The sequence below is a fragment of the Salmo salar genome, chromosome 21 (genome assembly GCF_965601325.2).
Source record: "Salmo salar chromosome 21, fSalSal1, whole genome shotgun sequence".
Classification (NCBI taxonomy): domain Eukaryota; kingdom Metazoa; phylum Chordata; class Actinopteri; order Salmoniformes; family Salmonidae; genus Salmo; species Salmo salar.
Genome location: NC_138311.1, coordinates 25002649 through 25022379, shown reverse-complemented (window position 1 = coordinate 25022379; position 19731 = coordinate 25002649). Strand labels below are relative to the sequence as shown.

General features: G+C 43.5%; 1 protein-coding gene across 6 annotated transcripts in view; it reads right to left on the bottom strand.

Annotated features, from left to right (window-relative positions):
- Positions 1-17449, bottom strand: part of LOC106581879 (inositol polyphosphate-4-phosphatase type I A) — a 167057-nt gene extending 149608 nt beyond the window's left edge. For 5 of the 6 annotated variants that reach the window (XM_045704573.2, XM_014164319.3, XM_045704574.2 and 2 more), the window contains exon 1: positions 17309-17449. The gene's annotated coding sequence lies outside the window, so the exon portion shown is untranslated. Of the gene's footprint in view, positions 1-8651; positions 8977-17308 lie in introns of those variants that run through there. The other variant, XM_082967061.1, reaches the window with a different exon arrangement.
- Between the last annotated feature and the right edge of the window lie 2282 nt (positions 17450-19731).

The window sequence follows — 19731 nt, the reverse complement described above, 5'->3', positions numbered from 1 at the left end:
TGTACAAAACATTAGGAACACCTGCTCTTTCCATGACAGACTGAACAGGTGAATCCAGGTGAAAGCTATGATCCCTTATTGATGTCACCTGTTAAATCCACTTCAATCAGTGTAGATAAAGGGGAGGAGACAGGTTAAAGAAAGATTTTTTTTATGCCTTGAGACAATTGAGACATGGATTGTCTCCGGGTCTCCGGCAGCCTCTGGAACTGCCGGTCTGCAGCCAACAAGGCTGAGTTCATCTCAGCCTATGCTACCCTCCAGTCCCTAGACTTCCTGGCGCTGACGGAAACATGGATTACCACAGATAACACTGCTACTCCTACTGCTCTCTCTTCGTCTGCCCACGTGTTCTCGCATACCCCGAGAGCAGCGGGGTGGTGGCACTGGAATCCTCATCTCTCCCAAGTGGACATTCTCTCTTTCTCCCCTGACCCATCTGTCTATCTCCTCATTTGAATTCCATGCTGTCACAGTTACCAGCCCTTTCAAGCTTAACATCCTTATCATTTATCGCCCTCCAGGTTCCCTTGGAGAGTTCATCAATGAGCTTGACGCCTTGATAAGTTCCTTTCCTGAGGATGGCTCACCTCTCACAGTTCTGGGTGACTTTAACCTCCCCACGTCTACCTTTGACTCATTCCTCTCTGCCTCCTTCTTTCCACTCCTCTCCTCTTTTGACCTCACCCTCTCACCTTCCCCCCCTACTCACAAGGCAGGCAATACGCTTGACCTCATCTTTACTAGATGCTGTTCTTCCACTAATCTCATTGCAACTCCCCTCTAAATCTCCGACCACTACCTTGTATCCTTTTCCCTCTTGCTCTCATCCAACACTTCTCACTCTGCCCCTACTCGGATGGTATTGCGCCGTCCCAACCCTCGCTCTCTCTCTCCCGCTACTCTCTCCTCTTCCATCCTATCATCTCTTCCCTCTGCTCAAACCTTCTCCAACCTATCTCCTGATTCTGCCTCCTCAACCCTCCTCTCCTCCCTTTCTGCATCCTTTGATTTTCTCTGTCCCCTATCCTCCAGGCCGGCTCGGTCCTCCCCTCCTGCTCCGTGGCTCGACGACTCACTACGAGCTCACAGAACAAGGCTCCGGGCAGCCGAGCGGAAATGGAGGAAAATTCGCCTCCCTGCGGACCTGGCATCCTTTCACTCACTCCTCTCTACATTCTCCTCTTCTGTCTCTGCTGCTAAAGCCACTTTCTACCACTCTAAATTCCAAGCATCTGCCTCTAACCCTAGGAAGCTCTTTGCTACCTTCTCCTCCCTCCTGAATCCTCCTCCCCCTCCCCCCCCCTCCTCCCTCTCTGCGGATGACTTCGTCAACCATTTTGAAAAGAAGGTTGACGATATCCGATCCTCGTTTGCTAAGTCAAACGACACCGCTGGTCCTGCTCACACTGCTCTACCCTGTGCTTTGACCTCTTTCTCCCCTCTCTCTCCAGATGAAATCTCGCGTCTTGTGACGGCCGGCCGCCCAACAACCTGCCCACTTGACCCTATCCCCTCCTCTCTTCTCCAGACCATTTCCGGAGACCTTCTCCCCTTCCTCACCTCGCTCATCAACTCATCCTTGACCGCTGGCTACGTCCCTTCCGTCTTCAAGAGAGCGAGAGTTGCACCCCTTCTGAAAAAACCTACACTCGATCCCTCCGATGTCAACAACTACAGACCAGTATCCCTTCTTTCTTTTCTCTCCAAAACTCTTGAACGTGCCGTCCTTGGCCAGCTCTCCTGCTATCTCTCTCAGAATGACCTTCTTGATCCTAATCAGTCAGGTTTCAAGACTGGGCATTCAACTGAGACTGCTCTTCTCTGTGTCACGGAGGCTCTCCGCACTGCTAAAGCTAACTCTCTCTCCTCTGCTCTCATCCTTCTAGACCTATCTGCTGCCTTTGATACTGTGAACCATCAGATCCTCCTCTCCACCCTCTCCGAGTTGGGCATCTCCGGCGCGGCCCACGCTTGGATTGCGTCCTACCTGACAGGTCGCTCCTACCAGGTGGCGTGGCGAGAATCTGTCTCCGCACCATGCGCTCTCACCACTGGTGTCCCCCAGGGCTCTGTTCTAGGCCCTCTCCTATTCTCGCTATACACCAAGTCACTTGGCTCTGTCATATCCTCACATGGTCTCTCCTATCATTGCTATGCAGACGACACACAATTAATCTTCTCCTTTCCCCCTTCTGATAACCAGGCGGCGAATCGCATCTCTGCATGTCTGTCAGACATATCAGTGTGGATGACGGATCACCAGCTCAAGCTGAACCTCGGCAAGACGGAGCTGCTCTTCCTCCCGGGGAAGGACTGCCCGTTCCATGATCTCGCCATCACGGTTGACAACTCCCTTATGTCCTCCTCCCAGAGTGCTAAGAACCTTGGCGTGATCCTGGACAACACCCTGTCGTTCTCCACTAACATCAAGGCGGTGACCCGATCCTGTAGGTTCATGCTCTACAACATTCGCAGAGTACGACCCTGCCTCACACAGGAAGCGGCGCAGGTCCTAATCCAGGCACTTGTCATCTCCCGTCTGGATTACTGCAACTCGCTGTTGGCTGGGCTCCCTGCCTGTGCCATTAAACGCCTACAACTCATCCAGAACGCCGCAGCCCGTCTGGTGTTCAACCTTCCCAAGTTCTCTCACGTCACCCCGCTCCTCCGCTCTCTCCACTGGCTTCCAGTTGAAGCTCGCATCCGCTACAAGACCATGGTGATTGCCTACGGAGCTGTGAAGGGAACGGCACCTCCATACCTTCAGGCTCTGATCAGGCCCTACACCCAAACAAGGGCACTGCGTTCATCCACCACTGGCCTGCTGGCCCCCCTACCTCTGAGGAAGCACAGTTCCCGCTCAGCCCAGTCAAAACTGTTCGCTGCTCTGGCACCCCAATGGTGGAACAAGCTCCCTCACGACGCCAGGACAGCGGAGTCAATCACCACCTTCCGGAGACACCTGAAACCCCACCTCTTTAAGGAATACCTAGGATAGGATAAAGTAATCCTTCTAACCCCCCCCCCCCCTTAAAAGATTTAGATGCACTATTGTAAAGTGGTTGTTCCACTGGATATCATAAGGTGAATGCACCATTTTGTAAGTCGCTCTGGATAAGAGCGTCTGCTAAATGACTTAAATGTAAATGTAAATGACTGTGTGTGTGACATTCAGAGGGTAAATGGGCAAGACAAAATATTTAAGAACCTTTGAATGGGGTATGGTAGTACTGTAGGTGCCAGGTGCACTGGTTTGAGTGTATCAAGTATTGCAACGCTGCTGGGTTTTTCACGGCCAACAGTTTACCATGTGTATCAAGAATGGTCCACCACCCAAAAGACATCCAGCCAACTTGACACAACTGTGGGAAGCATTGGAGTCAACATGGGACAGCATCTCTATGGAACGCTTTCGACATCTTGTAAAGTCCATGCCCGACGCATTGAGGCTGTTCTGAGGGCTATAAAAAGTATTTTTTGGTAATCTTTATCAAGGGTGCCAATAATTATGGACCTGACTGTACTTGCCTTTAAGTAGTCTTACATCTATACTTTAAAGTTGACTTTCCATTCCGGTCTCAGTTGGAGCTCCTCCATAATTCATCGTTCCTGATTCCTAACAACACATTAAAATATTCAACAGCTCGGAGACAGGGAAGAAAACCAAGAAAACTTCCGCTTTCATGAACTGATGGGAGGGTTGAGTGTGATCCGGAAAACTCCAAACTCCAGAGCCCGGGGGGAAAGCGAATGTGTGTGAAGTTCTAGGAATCTTTGGATATTCCAAAAGGAAAGCATCTGACAACAGTGAGTGAATGGTGGAAGATGAGGTACACCGTGATGGATAATCTGTGCACAGTGGTGACTGATTTCTATTCAAATCATATCAAAGGGCTTTATTGGCATGAGGAACGTGTTTACATTAAAAAGCAAGTGGAATAAATAATAAACAATCAGAAATTAACAGTAAACATTACTCACAAAAAAAAGAGATATTTCAAATGTTATATTATGGCTATGTACAGTGTTGTAACAATGTGAAAATTGTTGTAGTACAAAAGGGAAAATAAATAGACAGATAAATATAGTTTGTATTCACAATGGTGTTTGTTCTTCACTGGTTGCCCATTTCTTGTAGCAACAGGTCAAAAATATTCCTGATTTGATGGCACACATTGGTATTTCACCTAATAGATATTGGAGTTGATCAAAATTTGATTTATTTTTGAATTATTTGTGGGTCTATGTAATCTGAGGGAAATATGTGTCTCTAATATGGTCATACATTTTTGAAGTAGGTCAGGAAGTGTAGCTCAGTTTCCACCTCATTTTGTGGGCAGTGGGCACATTGCCTGTCTTCTCTCTAGAGCCAGGTCTGTACATAGTCAAAGCTTTCCTTAAGTTTGGGTCAGTCACAGTGGTCAGGTATTCTGCCACTGTGTACTCTCTGTTTAGGGCCAAGTCGCATTCCAGGTTGCTTTGTTTTTGGGTTAGTTCTTTCCAATGTGTCAAGTAATGATCTTTTTGTTTTCTCATAATTTGTTTGGGTCTAATTGCGTTGCTGTCCTGGGGCTCTGTAGGGTCTGTCTGTGTTTGTGAACAGAGCCCCAGTACCAGCTTTCTGAGTCAATTATTCTCTAGGTTCACCTCTCTGTAGGTGATGGCTTTGTTATGGAAGGTTCGGGAGTCGCTTCCTTTTAAGTGTTTGTAGAATTTAACAGCTCTTTTCTGGATTTTGGTAATTATCGTCCTATTTCTGCTCTGCATGCATTATTTGGTGTTTTACGTGTTTTTGCAGAATTCTGCATGCAGTGAATTCTTGGTTGGTGATCAGATCCCAGACCTCACAACCGTAGAAGGCAATAGGTTCTATAACTGATTCAAGTATTTTTAGCCAGATCCTAATTGGGAAGTCAAATTTTATGTTCCGTTTGATGGTGGAAAAGGCCCTTCATGCCATGTCTCTCAAATTGTTCACAGCTTTGTAGAAGTTACCTGTAGTGCTGATGTTTAGGCCGAGTTAGGTATAGTTTTTGTGTGCTCTAGGACAACGGTGTCAAGATGGAACTTGTATTGTGGTCCTGGCAACTGGGCCTTTTTTGAAACAGGGCCCAGATCTGTGCAGAAGATCTAGGTACTGCTGTAGAACCTCCTTGGTTGGGGACAGAAGCACCAGATCATCAGCAAACAGTAGACATTTGACTTCAGATTTTAGTAGGGTGAGGCAGGGTGTTGCAGATGATTCTAGTGCCCTCGCCAATTCGATGATATATATGTTGAAGAGGGTGGAGCTCAAGCTGCATCCCTGTCTCACCCCACAGCCCTGAGGAAAGAAATCTGTTTTTTGCCAATTTAAACCGCAAACTTGTTGTTTGTGTACATGGATGTTATAATGTTGTATGTTTTTTCACCAATACCACTTTCCATCAAATTCTATAGCAGACCCTCCTGCCAAATTGAGTCAAAGGCTTTTTTGAAATCAACAAAGCATTGTTTTTATTTGTTTGTTTATCAATTAGGGTGTGCAGGGTGAATACGTGGTCTGTCGTACAGTAATTTGATAAAAAGCTAATTTGCCATTTGCTCAGGACATTTTTTTTCACTGAGGAGTCTGCTGTTAATGATTATGCAGAAGATTTTCCCAAGGTTGCTGTTTATGCATTTTTTTTTGTACCTTTATTTAACTAGGCAAGTCAGTTAAGAAAAACATCTTATTTTCAATGACAGTGGGTTAACTGCCTTGTTCAGGGGCAGAACCACAGATTTTTTCCTTGTCAGCTCAGAGATTTGATCTTGCAACCTTTTGGTTATTAGTCCAATGCTCTAACCACTAGGCTACATGCCACCTATCCCACAGTAGCTATTGGGGTCGAATTTGTCTCTACTTTTGTGGATTGTGATTATTCCTTGGTTCCAAATATTGGGGAAGATGCCGAGCTGTGGATTATGTTAAAGAGTTTACGTTTCGCAATATTGAAATTTGTGTTCTGTATATTCTATCATTTCATTTAGGATACCATCAACGCCACAGGCCTTTTTTGGGTTGGAAGGTTTGTATTGTGTCCTGTAGTTATTCAGTGTAATTGGAGAATCCAGTGGGTTCTGGCAGTCTTTAATAGCTGATTCTAAGATTTGTAATTGATCGTGTATATGTTTTTGCTGTTTGTTCTTTGTTATAGGGCCAAAAATAATGTTGAAATGGTTTATCCATACATCTCCATTTTGGATAGATACTGTAGCTCTAAAGTATGTTCCAATTTTCCCAGAAGTGTTTAGATTTTATGGATTCTTCGATTACATTGGGCTGTTTTCTGAAGTGCTGTTCCTTCTTTTTCCTTTGAGTATTTCTGTACTGTTTTAGTGTTTCACCATAGTGAAGGCTCAGGTTTTCTTGGTTGGATGGGTTTCTCAATTCTCTTTCTTAGGTTTTTGCATTCTTCATCAAACCAAGTTGTCTAAAATGGATTTAATTTGTTGTTGCCCATTGTTTTTTGGTAGGTTTCTACACCACACTCCTTCCATCTATAGCATTTTTTAATAGTAGGCAGTTATTTCGGCTTTGATTTCGCATGATTCAGTACTGCACTGTTCAGTAGACTGGGATTTTGCTGGGATCTGATAGGGGTGTCAGTGTGCTGAATGAGAATGCTCTGAGAGACTCTGGGTTGAGGTCAGTGATAAAGTAATCTACAGTACTACCGAGGGATGAGCTGTAGGTGTACCTACTGTAGTAGTCCCCTCGAAGCCTACCATTGACTATGTACAGACACAGTGTGCGACTGTCTGCAAAAAGTGCTAACATATGCAGTGGGCAGAGGCTGAGTTAGGGGAAAGCAAATCAACACTTCATCTTTCGTGTCAAAAAACGAATGGTGTTTGTCTAATTCTCATTATTTTGCCCAGCAACAGTTTACAGACAAAGACAGCACACACGACGCACAAATGCATGCATGCACGAACACACACACACACACACTTTTCCCCTAAATCAGCCTCTCCCCACGGCATATGTTAGTATTTTTTTGTGGGATCTCCACCGAATAAGGTAAATCTGCCTTCAGTTTTTGAATAACGTAAAGAACTCCCTGCGTCTTGATTCCATTGTGCCGCTGGGCAGTTTAGGAGTCTAATGTTAAATGAGAATTTGATCTGTTTTGATTAACTCTACAAATGTATTGTGATGGGGGGGTGTTCGTGTTGAATTTGTTGTCTTCAGGGCACCATTGAAAATGAGACCCTGGTCTCAATGGGCTCCCATGATGAAATGAAAATAACACACACACACACACACACACACATCCCAGTTTCCATGGTCCTAGCCAGGGAGAACACCTGCTACACACAGCATGAAAAGCAGGCCAACTCCCAGAATCCTATGCTTCATTGCTCCTTCCTTCCTCTCGGCATTAACCCTGTTTCAAAAGATAGGATGGTTCCTGGAAGTAATAACAGATCATCTGACTGGATAGATGAAAGAAAGTGGACACTGCTTTCACTTCTTGTTTACCATCAGATCAGTGAGTACTTCAAGGAAGGAAGGTGTCTTTTTTAAGTATTGGAAGAATGAAATCCCATTAATTATGTATCTATGTACTGCAGTATTTGCAACAAGGGTTGCTTTCGTTAATCAAAGATCACAGATCTAGCTACCAGAAATACTGAGTTGAGCTTGCCGGTTCCTTATTCTACACTAACATGGTATATATAAGGTGCTCTGTTTCTATGTATAAATATGTGTATTAATGACCGTTCGCTCACCTCTAATCAAGTGTGCACATTTTCATCCAATATGAATTTTGTCACAGAGGTGCTTACTGCTGCAGCATCTACATCTAGACAACTGAATGAAAACAGGAAACAGGAAACTCTCTCTGTCGCCTTGCCCAACTGTCAAACACAAACGTACAACCATGTCCTCCTGGTCACAGACCGGGGGGGGAACTGTGACATTCTCTTTCCTTCGCTCTCTCGCTCGCTGTCGCTCTCGCTCTCTCTCTCCTTTTGACCTGAGTTGTTTTCAGGGCAGAAGAGCCCTCACATGCCCTTCATTTGATTTGTTCATTGCATAACCCTGTACAATCACATCAGTTTAAAAACAACTCTGTTTCCTTCTTTCTCCTCTGTCTCTATCCCTTTCTTGCAAAATGATCTCCCAAACTCTCACCCTCTCTTCTCTACAGTATTGTTAACAGCTGATCAATGCGGTTCTGTTACACAACACACACCACTTCTGATTTCAGCAAGACAGAAGAGGCAGAACGGAGTGGTGGAGGAATATGAACCATAAACTGACAAGTAGAAGATTTTTACAGACAGGGGGAAGGCATTTTGATGACAACACTGAGTGACAACTGTCACTTGAGTCAGAATCACAGAGCACAGCCACAGAGGTGCTAGTCTTGCTTAGCCATGAGGTTTTAAAGTACGGTGACAAGTGACATGACTGACCTGGTCCACGTCTTACTGATATGCAGAGACACAGCAAGGATGTGATACATTTAGATAGAGGGTCAATTCCAAAATCCACTGTTCAACAACTTCATTTACTTAACTAGGCAAGTCAGTTAAGAACAAATTCTTATTTACAATGACAGCCTAGGAACAGTTGGTTAACTACCTTATTCAGAGGCAGAACGACAGATTTTTACCTTGTCAGCTCGGGGATTCAATCTTGCAACCTTTCGGTTACTAGTCCAACGCTCTAACCACTAGGCTACCTGCCGCCCCAACTTAACAGCTTTTCTTTTTCTAGAATGGAGGTAGCAGATAATGAAAAGATAACAGAACATAATAAAAGAAGAGAACATGAAAAAGATGAGATGCGAGAGAGAAGATAAAAAGAGAATGGAAAGAGTAGAAAAGAGAAAGTAGTGAGAAGTACTTCTGAGATAACTCATCTAACCTGAAAGGATCTTGCGCTCGCCCTGAGAGCAAACGTTTTCCTTTCCTGTGGCATTGACATTTCCTCTTACAGAAACTCCTGCACGAACACACACACAGGTGAGTGCATGCGCGCGCGCACACACACACACACACATCTATACATACACACACCTACACACACCTACACATACACACACGTTCCTTCCCATCTGTCTTCCGGATCTGTTTATTGTCAGGTAAATAATATATCAGTACTGGGACAAAAGGGCACAGGAACTCAAGCTGAGCCTTTGTGTGTAAGGGCAGGTGGATGGGTATGTGTGTGTGTGCACATGCAGCTATTTGTTTGTGACTGTGTATGATACTTGTATAGAGACCCTCGTGTGTGCCTGTGCATCCATCCAGAGGGCTTCTGTGTATGCAAGTCTATTTTGCATACACACACACACACACACACACACACACACACACACACACACACACACACACACACACACACACACACACACACACACACACACACACACACACACACATATTCCTACTCATGAAAACATAAGCAGTCACAGAGAAGCGCACATTCACCATCATACAGACATAAAGACTCCTACCCTCCCAGAAAGGCTGCTCGTTTACCCATTCAATCACTGCCAGGGTAATCTGGCAACTCCGTATGAAACCAGACAGTAGGCAATTAGCACCACTAGAAGTCTGGTAATGGGCGCTGGTATCATTAGGCTGTATGAGTCATTGTCAGTGGGAACAGGCTTTAACACATTGTAATCCTCATAGCCTGGGCCCCTGGGGCTGTGGGAGAAGGACTGTGTGATGCCCCGTCTTTCTGGATCTGAGGCACAGCCATGGGGAGCCAATCAAGCATCAGACATCCATCACAAATTATGATGATGATGACTTGTAGTTCATTATCAGTGGATGTGGCCCAGCAGGAGGGATCAAACCCCACAACACTGGTGTGGCATCAAGCACCCTGCTCCAGGAGACTGAAACATCAGAACCATGGATATCTGACCCAACGCATCACTGGGGGCACACTGCCTTTCTTCCAGGACATCTACAGCACCCGGTGTCACAGGAACGCCAAGAAGATCATCAAGGAACTCAGCCACCCGAGGCACGGCTTGTTCACCCCGCTACCATGTAGAAGGTGGAGACATCACAGGTGCTTTAAAGCTGGAACCGAGAGACTGATAAACAGCTTCTATCTCCAGGCCATCAGACTGTTAAACAGTCATTACTAGCCAGCCTCCGCCCAGTACCCTGCCCTGAACCTTAGACACTGTCACTAGCCTGCCGGTACTCTAGCCTGCCGGTACTCTAGCCTGCCGGTACTCTAGCCTGCCGGTACTCTAGCCTGCCGGTACTCTAGCCTGCCGGTACTCTAGCCTGCCGGTACTCTAGCCTGCCGGTACTCTAGCCTGCCGGTACTCTAGCCTGCCGGTACTCTAGCCTGCCGGTACTCTAGCCTGCCGGTACTCTAGCCTGCCGGTACTCTAGCCTGCACCTTATTGACTGCTGCCATATGTACATAGAGTCATTGAACATTAGTCACTGTAGACCCCTTTCCTGTAGTCATATGACCTAGTGGCCTAATGGGTGGAATGTTATTCATATTTTTCATTATTTCATAATTAATTAATAAACATTATTTGAAAAACTCTCAGAAAATCCGGTGTTTCTATGTCAAACAATTTTGTTATATTTCAGTCTTCTGTGACGTATATAAAGTGTAAATATTGGGATGCAAACTCAAAATGTAATACATTTGAACGTAAATTTTATCTGACATGGTACAGGTGTCTTATTTTTTTAAAGCCCATAACCATGCGTGTGAGGTGTATACTTTTGTTTCAAAGTAGATTTGCAGTAAAAGGTTAATAATGTTTACATAACATTTTACCCACTTTATATGTACAGTATATACTGTATTCTAGTCATGACTCATCCTATATAACTACTGTTGTACACACCTTTTCTATTCACCAACTGTCCATATTGTCTTTACACACCATTCACATACATACAGTTGAAGTCGGAAGTTTACATACACTTAGGTTGGAATCATTAAAACTCGTTTTTCAACCACTCCACAAATTTATTGTTAACAAACTATACTTTTGGCAAGTCGGTTAGGGCATCTACTTTGTGCATGACACAAGTAATTTCTCCAACAATTGTTCACAGACAGATTATTTAACTTATCATTCACTGTATCACAATTCCAGTGGGTCAGAAGTTTACATACACTAAGTTGACTGTGCCTTTAAACAGCTTGGAAAATTCCAGAAAATGATGTCATGGCTTTAGAAGCTTCTGATAGGCTAATTGTTATCATTTGAGTCAATTGGAGGTGTACCTGTCGATGTATTTCAAGGCCTACCTTCAAACTCAGTGCCTCTTTGCTTGATTTTCATAATGTGAAAATCAAAAGAAATCAGCCAAGACCTCAGAAAAACAATTGTAGACCTCTGCAAGTCTGGGTCATCCTTGGGAGCAATTTCCAAACGCCTGAAGGTACCATGTTCATCTGTACAAACAATAGTATGCAAGTATAAACACCATGGGACCATGCAGCCGTCATACTGCTCAGGAAGGAGACGCGTTCTGTCTCCTAGAGATAACGTACTTTGGTGCGAAAAGTGCAAATCAATTCCAGAGCAACAGCAAACGACCTTGTGAAGATGCTGGAGGAAACAGGTACAAAAGTATCTATATCCACAGTAAAACGAGTTCTATATCGACATAACCTGAAAGGCCACTCAGCAAGGAAGAAGTCACTGCTCCAAAACCACCATTAAAAAAGCCAGACAACGGTTTGAAACTGCACATGGGGACAAAGATCGCACTTTTTGGAGAAATGTCCTCTGGTCTGATGAAACAAAAATAGAACTGTTTGGCCATAATGACCATCAATATGTTTGGAGGAAAAAGGGAGAAGCTTGCAAGCCGAAGAACACCATCCCAACCGTGAAGCATGGGGATGGTAGTATCATGTTGTGGGGGTGCTTTGCTGCAGGAGGGACTGGTGCACTTCTCAAACTAGATGGCATCATGAGGAGAGAAAATTATGTGGATATATTAAAGCAACATCTCAAGACATCAGTCTGGAGTTAAAGCTTGGTCGCAAATGGGTCTTCCAAATGGACAATGACCCCAAGCATACTTCCAAAGTTGTGGCAAAATGGCTTAAGGACAACAAAGTCAAGGTATTGGAATGGCCATCACAAAGCCCTGACCTCAATCCTATAGAAAATTTGTGGGCAGAACTGAAAAAATGTGTGCGAGCAAGGAGGCCTACAAACCTGACTCAGTTACACCAGCTCTGCCAGGAGGAATGGGCCAACATTCACCCAACTTATTGTGGGAAGCTTGTGGAAGGCTACCTGCAATGTTTGGCCCAAGTTAAACAATTTAAAGGCAATGCTATCAAATACTAATTGAGTGTATGCAAACGTCTGACCCACTGGGAATGTGATTAAAGAAATAAAAGCTGAAATAAATCATTCTCTCTACTATTATTCTGACATTTCACATTCTTAAAATAAAGTGGTGATCCTAACTGACCTAAAACAGAGAATTTTTACCAGGATTAAATGTCAGGAATTGTGAAACTGAGTTTAAATGTATTTGGCTAAGGTGTATGTAAACTTCCGACTTCAACTGTATATAGTTATATTCCAGACTCTGGACCGGATGCTAATTTCCTGCAATTCTATCCATTTTGCTATATGGTTTTGCACTGCGTATTTATATACTGGAATTTTGACATAGCCCCCTCTAATACATCGACTGTTGTACATATCATTCTTAGTATATCTTGTGTACATTAATCTGGTGTTTATACATATAGATTTTTGAGGAGAGAAAGTGGTAAGAGCAATTGGTCTTGCCTTTCAGAGGGTGAGTGGGGTGGGGGTTGAGAGAGGGGTAAAGTAGTGGGTCCTATGGGGTTTGGGGTACTTAAATTCTGTGATGGAGAGGCTGAAAGAAGGGGTCAGGGTTGAGAGGAGGCCAGCTCAAAGTCAGCTGCTCAGACAGCTCAGACACCCCTCTCCAGGGATGCACGGAAGGTGAGGACAGTGACCCAGTTAGGAGAACCTGGCTCTGGCTGTGTGGTACACCAGACATCCTGCAGAGACTGTCAGTACTGGAGCATCTCTCATCCTCATCTATTCCCCTTCTTTCCTCTCCACCTCCCCTTTTCCTCTCCCCGCCTACCATTGTCCATCTCTTCTGTGGTTTTCTCCCTCTCTGTCTCACTCTATTCTCTGCTCCCCAGTCTATTTTTCTCTCATCTCATCCCCTCTCCCCTCTTTATTGCTCTATTTCCATATCCTCTTGTCTAGTCCTTTCACCTCTCTTCTGTTGCTCTTTCCTACTGTATCCCTGCCAACCACTGTGCTATTCATCTTTTTATTTTAGGATTTGTTTTATTTATTTTACATTTATTTAACTAGGCAAGTCAGTTAACAAATTCTTAACAACAATGACAGCCTACCAGTGAACAGTGGGTTAACTGCCTTGTTCAGGGGCAGAGTGACAGATTTTTTACCTTGTCAGCTTGGAGATTTGATCCATAAACTTTTCGGTTACTGGCCCTACGCCCTAACCACTAGGCTACCTGCCTCCCTAAGCACTAGGCTACCTGCCGCCCTAACCACTAGGCTACCTGCCGCCCTAACCACTAGGCTACCTGCCGCCCTAACCACTAGGCTACCTGCCGCCCTAACCACTAGGCTACCTGCCTCCCTAACCACTAGGCTACCCGCAACCCTAACATTTACATTTACGTCATTTAGCAGACGCTCTTATCCAGAGCGACTTACAAATTGGTGCATTCACCTTATGATATCCAGTGGAACAACCACTTTAGAATAGTACATCTATATATATATTTTTTTTTGGGGGGGGGGGTTAGAAGGATTACTATATCCTATCCCAGGTATTCCTTAAAGAGGTGGGGTTTCAGGTGTCTACGGAAGGTGGTGATTGACTCCGCTGTCCTGGCGTCGTGAGGGAGCTTGTTCCACCATTGGGGTGCCAGAGCAGCGAACAGTTTTGACTGGGCTGAGCGGGAACTGTGCTTCCGCAGAGGTAGGGGGGCCAGCAGGCCAGAGGTGGATGAACGCAGTGCCCCCGTTTGGGTGTAGGGCCAAACAAGGGCACTGCGTTCATCCACCTCATCCCCATATTGTTTTATTTACTTTGCTGCTCTTTTGCACACCAGTATCACTACTTACACACCTTCATCTGCTCATCATCATCTGCTCATCTATCCCTCCAGTGTTAATCTGCTAAATTGTTATTACTCTGCTACTATGGCCTATTTATTGCCTTACCTCCTCATGCCATTTGCACACACTGTATATAGACTTTATTTTGTTCTATTGTGTTATTGAGTGTACGCTTGTTTATTCCATGTGTAACTCTGTGTTGTTGTTTCTGTCGCACTGCTTTACTTTATCTTGGCCAGGTCGCAGTTGTAAATGAGAACCTGTACTCAACTAGCTTACCTGGTTAAATAAAGGTGAAATAAAATTTAAAAATGAATAAATAAATAAACTGACATTTTGCCCACCCAATGAAAGGATCAGAGAATGAATCTAGTACTGAAAGCATAAGCTACAGCTAGCTAGCACTGCAGTGCATAAAATGTTGTGAGTAGTTGACTCAAAGAGAGAGAAAGATAATTGTTGAACAGTTTTGAACAAATTAATTTATTCCAAAATGAAGCAAGAGAGAGAGATTTTGTCATTTATTTGCCACTTTCAGTTTCACTTACTTAGCTAGCAAATGCAGCTAGCTAGTTTAGCCTACTCAAACACCAGGCTCAAACAGAGGGATGCTAGCTGACTATGGCTATCCAACACAACACTGGAACTCTTCCAAGTCAAGGTAAACTTTTGGTTTTACAAATGTCTTGCCACATGGGCCCGCCAATGTAAGTGCTAAACTGCTTACTGACTGTACACTGTAACATTACTGCATGATTATAGCAGCTTTACTAACACGTTAATTCTATTAGCTATGTTGACTATGATGTTACTTTAGCTAATATGGTGACAACAATGTAGGCTGTGTGTAGCAGTTATGATATGGTTTGGGTTGGAAAGGTTTTTTCTCCTGGTCACATACAGCTGATGTGTTGTGCATTGAAGTCCAGAAGCAAAGGGGAAAAGGTGAGAGGAGGAGAGAAGGAATACAACGTGGCTGTTATGAAAGTGAACTGTGTTTACGTGTGATCAGTGGTTGACAAACGTTACTTAAACAGAAAAAAATGGGATAAACATAGCTGAATTTGTCAAATAATATATAATAATAATAATAATATCTAACCACTAGGCTACCCGCCGCCCTAACCACTAGGCTACCTGCCGCACTAGGCTACCTGCCAATAGATCTATTGATCTTGTATGGAATCAGAATATGGGCTGAGCTGACCTCACTCTGCACTGTTAGGAGCATAGAAATAAGAATGAAGCTCCAACCCTGGCAAATGACTGGTTAACTCATTGGTACACTTGCAATGGTTGCCTGGTATTGTGATGCAATCATTTCCATGGTGTTTTGGAATGTTCTATCAACTGATGATGGATTGCCATGGTAATGCAGAATGTTCATTCAAATGACGCTAACTGCTGTGGCTGATGGAATGGAATGTATTTTTTGTAATGTCAGTTGAGTTTGTTCAACAAATCATAACACAGATTGAAGGGTACACTTCCTGATTTTACTTCCTGGCATGGGTACACTCAAAATGGCTTTATGCCACCACTAACTTGAATGGAGATGCCCTTTCAATTCATTCTTATTTCTAAGACTCTGGATCTGTCTGAAAGTACACACTATTACCTATTCAGTAGTACACTACCAGAGCCCTAAGTGACTGACCGATGTGGTTGTAGTGAACAGAATGGAAATATATCATTTGACATGTGGAATCTCTAACGGGCACACATGTAGGAGCATAGATACAGAACCCTGACAGAACTGATATATTGTCTATGTGTTGAGAATGTACTGTAGGTGGTGGCAACTCTGATCTGACTCTGATCTCCCAGGCCTAACCAATCAATCGCATACATTGATCAGGTAAAAGCTGAGGTTTAATATCAAACAACCCAGTACATCCTTTAGCCATAGAGGAGATAAGTCTTTGTGTAAATCCCAATCTAAACAGATGACTCTCCTATCCTTTCCTTCATCTGCACTGTGAAGGTGTTCTTAGATCAGTGTTAATAAAGACAGAGATATTAAGAGAGGAGGTCACTTGAGACCATTGAGATACACCCCTTATGACGGTTTTGACACAGAGCACACTCAGAGGACTCAGTCTCAGAGGTAAACCTGACACAGAATGAGGAAGGAACCCAGGACAAAGAAGCTCTTGTTACACCTGGACAACAATGTTGTTCTCCCACACTGTCAGACAGCATGAGAAAGTGACCTTTATTAATATTAATGAGGAGGAGGAAGAAAGACCTTGATCTTCATAATTATGCTATTCTGAGTCTGACTCTCTCTCTCTCTCTCGCGCACACACACACACACACACACACACACACACACACACACACACACACACACACACACACACACACACACACCTACTGGTCAGGGTGCTTTTAATCATGTTGAAGCTATAAATTCTTGCTTAGTGGACTGCTTTACTGACACTTGAGGGTCTATGTTAAAGACTCGAGAGAGATAGCCTTGCGCTGCTTAGGGTCAATGGTTTTAATCAGTCTGCGTTCATGACACACATGCACACATAGCTGTCTTGTCATAATAAATAAACTGCTAAAAGATTAAACGGATCAAAGCTAATCCTCTCCAGAGCATAATGCTTTTGAACATCTCGTTCATGCAGTCACTTAGCCCACAGTTAAATACAAACACACGCAATACCACTGCCTTTGCTGTAGGCCTAAGTGATGCTGTTCTTTGTAAGACTGATCCGGGCGTCAACAAACCACCCGCAGTTTGTCTTGGGCTATACTATAAGCTGTAGGATGCAGACATAAAGAAATTAGGCTACATACACCATTGGATAAATATAGTACCTGAATCAATCATACTATTATTTGTATTCTATTGCATTAGGCCTACATCAGTCTCAATGAGTGTTATTGCCTTTGATGCTCCGACAATAACAAATATTGTGTCATGATGAAATCTGCTATTCTGAAGCTCATTCAAAGGGAACTCGTTGTTGGTAGTGCTTATTGAATGAGCAGTTCCGTTATTCAGAAATATGCTACAACGGGATGGTCACGTCATGCAAACAGACATGTTTTATTTGACATCATAGAATAGCGATTTTTATAACGTGTTTATTGTGGGCTGTCAATATATAGCCGAATAAATGTCAGCGATAAACACATACGTATTTAAATATACTTACTTTATGAGACGGGTAACGGTAACCATCCCTGTATTGAAACGGTAAGTGTGCTGTTTATTTGATAGCCTAGTGATGCTCATCTCGGTTCCTCCTTGAGTCGACGGAGTCTGCAGTGGTACAGGACTTGCCCTACCCCATGCTCCGGAGTGACACATTTTGACGTAATAACCCTGCTGCGAGGCCCGCCCATCCATTCCAGTGGGGCGGTTGCGCGCTCCATCTGCAGTCTCGTGCTTCATAAATTGTGGCGATGTTGAAATGAAATAGTAATTGTGAATCCACATTTGTGCCACATTTGCCTTAGGCCTGAATGATATTAAAGATTGTGCTTATTCGTTTGTATTGTATTGTTCTTCAGGCAATATAATGTTTGTGTGATCATCCCAAATCAACTGCATTATACTTAAAAACACTTCAACTAGTAAAATGGCTCTTTGGCCAGCTTTTGCTACAGCCTATATCAATGAGCGTTAGCATTCTAGCTAAAAACTGCTGCATCCAAAATAGTTATGTTGCAAAGATCACAACCAAATATAATCTTAGCGAATGTTCAAGCAAGAATCAACACACCATTGTAAGCATATGAGAACCCCCAAAAGTTATTTTTAGAAGTAATAAAAAGGTACATTAGGCAGATGGGTGCAGATGGCGTTGGCTTTCTTATGCCTCGATCACATTGATAGCTTTATTGCGCAAAATGGCACACAGCACCATCTGGATGTGGGCAACAAAAGTTCAACATTCACCTGATGCTACCATTTCTGTCAAGTCGTCTACACATACAGTTTGATGCATACATTCGATGAATCCAAGGTATGCACCACACCGAACGCACTGCAACTGCCTCTGAAACGCAATGCTGCAAGGCAAACGCAGCGTTCCATTGGAAATATATGTACTTCTGGTGTACCAAAACGCAATAACACTGGTGTGATCGAGGCGTTACTACCACCAAGAGTCGTGCTAGTGTGTCGTGTAGTGTGTCTCTTAATTTCGTGTATTCATGGATACCAAGGGAAGCCAGGCTTCACCCAAAAATTGACCAATAATGTATCTTTCATTTCTGTGTTTCATAACTTTCCTTCAATTTGCAAGAGGCTGGATGTATCTAACAGGAGAATCTATCTGATGCTGTTTGGTCAAATAGAGTATGACATTGTTGCCGCCCATAGCATTGAATGTAAGGAAAGCCAGAGCGCATTTGGCCTCCCTTAATAAAAAGAAAACAAAAAATAATAGCCACTGCCTGAGCTAAACTGTGAATGGTCCTGGCACATCAAAAGGAAGTGTCAAGGGAAGCCAGTTTAGATTTGGCTCCACACCAAACATATCACATCAAAAGCTAAATGTAATTTGCAAAAAAAACTTGAATTGTTGCATCTCGTTGTGCTGTCCTCCGGTTGCTAGCTAGCCATGAATGGAGATAGAGATTTGGACTTGTGGTTTTACTTAATTCTCCATATTGGTCAATGATTATAACGGTGATTCTGATCCAACTATAAATGTATACATTGTGCCCCTGGCCTGAGAACATAGAAGCTCAGTGTAGCTAATTAGATGTAATAGGCTCATGTTAACTAGCTGGTCTGGTGCATCATTGTCCATGAAATGAAGTTATCTTAGCTAGCAAGCATTTTAGTAGGGTGAGTCAACATGTTTTTCTACTTACACACACACACACACCCACACACACATCTGTACCATGGACAGCCACATCATATTTAGCTTACGTTGATTGGACTAAATTGTTTTTGGTATATTTTAGTTGCCACTGTATTAGACTAAGCAGAGGTGATTTGAAGATGTTGAAATGCTGTTGGAATATTGGAGGCAGCTCCTGTTTTCTTTTCAACTTACAGTAAGTTCCCTGTGGCTCAGTTGGTAGAGCATGGTGTTTGCAACGCCAGCATGGTGTGTGCAACGCCAGGGTTGTGGGTTCGATTCCCACGGGGGGCCAGTACAAAAAAAATACATGTTTTTTTTTTTTTAAATGCATGAAATGTATGTATTCACTACTGTAAGTTGCTCTGGATAAGAGCGTCTGCTAAATGACTAAAATGTAATGTAAATGTTACTCTCCGTGGTTCTAAATTAAAGGTTGCTAGTCTGAAAATGTCAGAAACATTAACTTGAGTGACCATGCTGCAGGTCATTTGTTACATGCAATGTGCTTTGTGGACTTCACCGGACAGATGTTGCTCTCCGGTTTTATGATGAAACAAAGGTGTGGTTGAATTTATTCTGCCACTGTGTCTTCTTATTGTCTCGGCCTTAGTTCATATATCATGGTGATCTTGGTAGAGATGGAGCAGTGTTCATAGTCATGCTGCGTTCATGACAAGTGGGAACTCGAAAAATACTAATTATAAACCGGGAGCAACGAGTTGAGTGCATTCAGTTACTTTAAACTCATTAAGAACGCA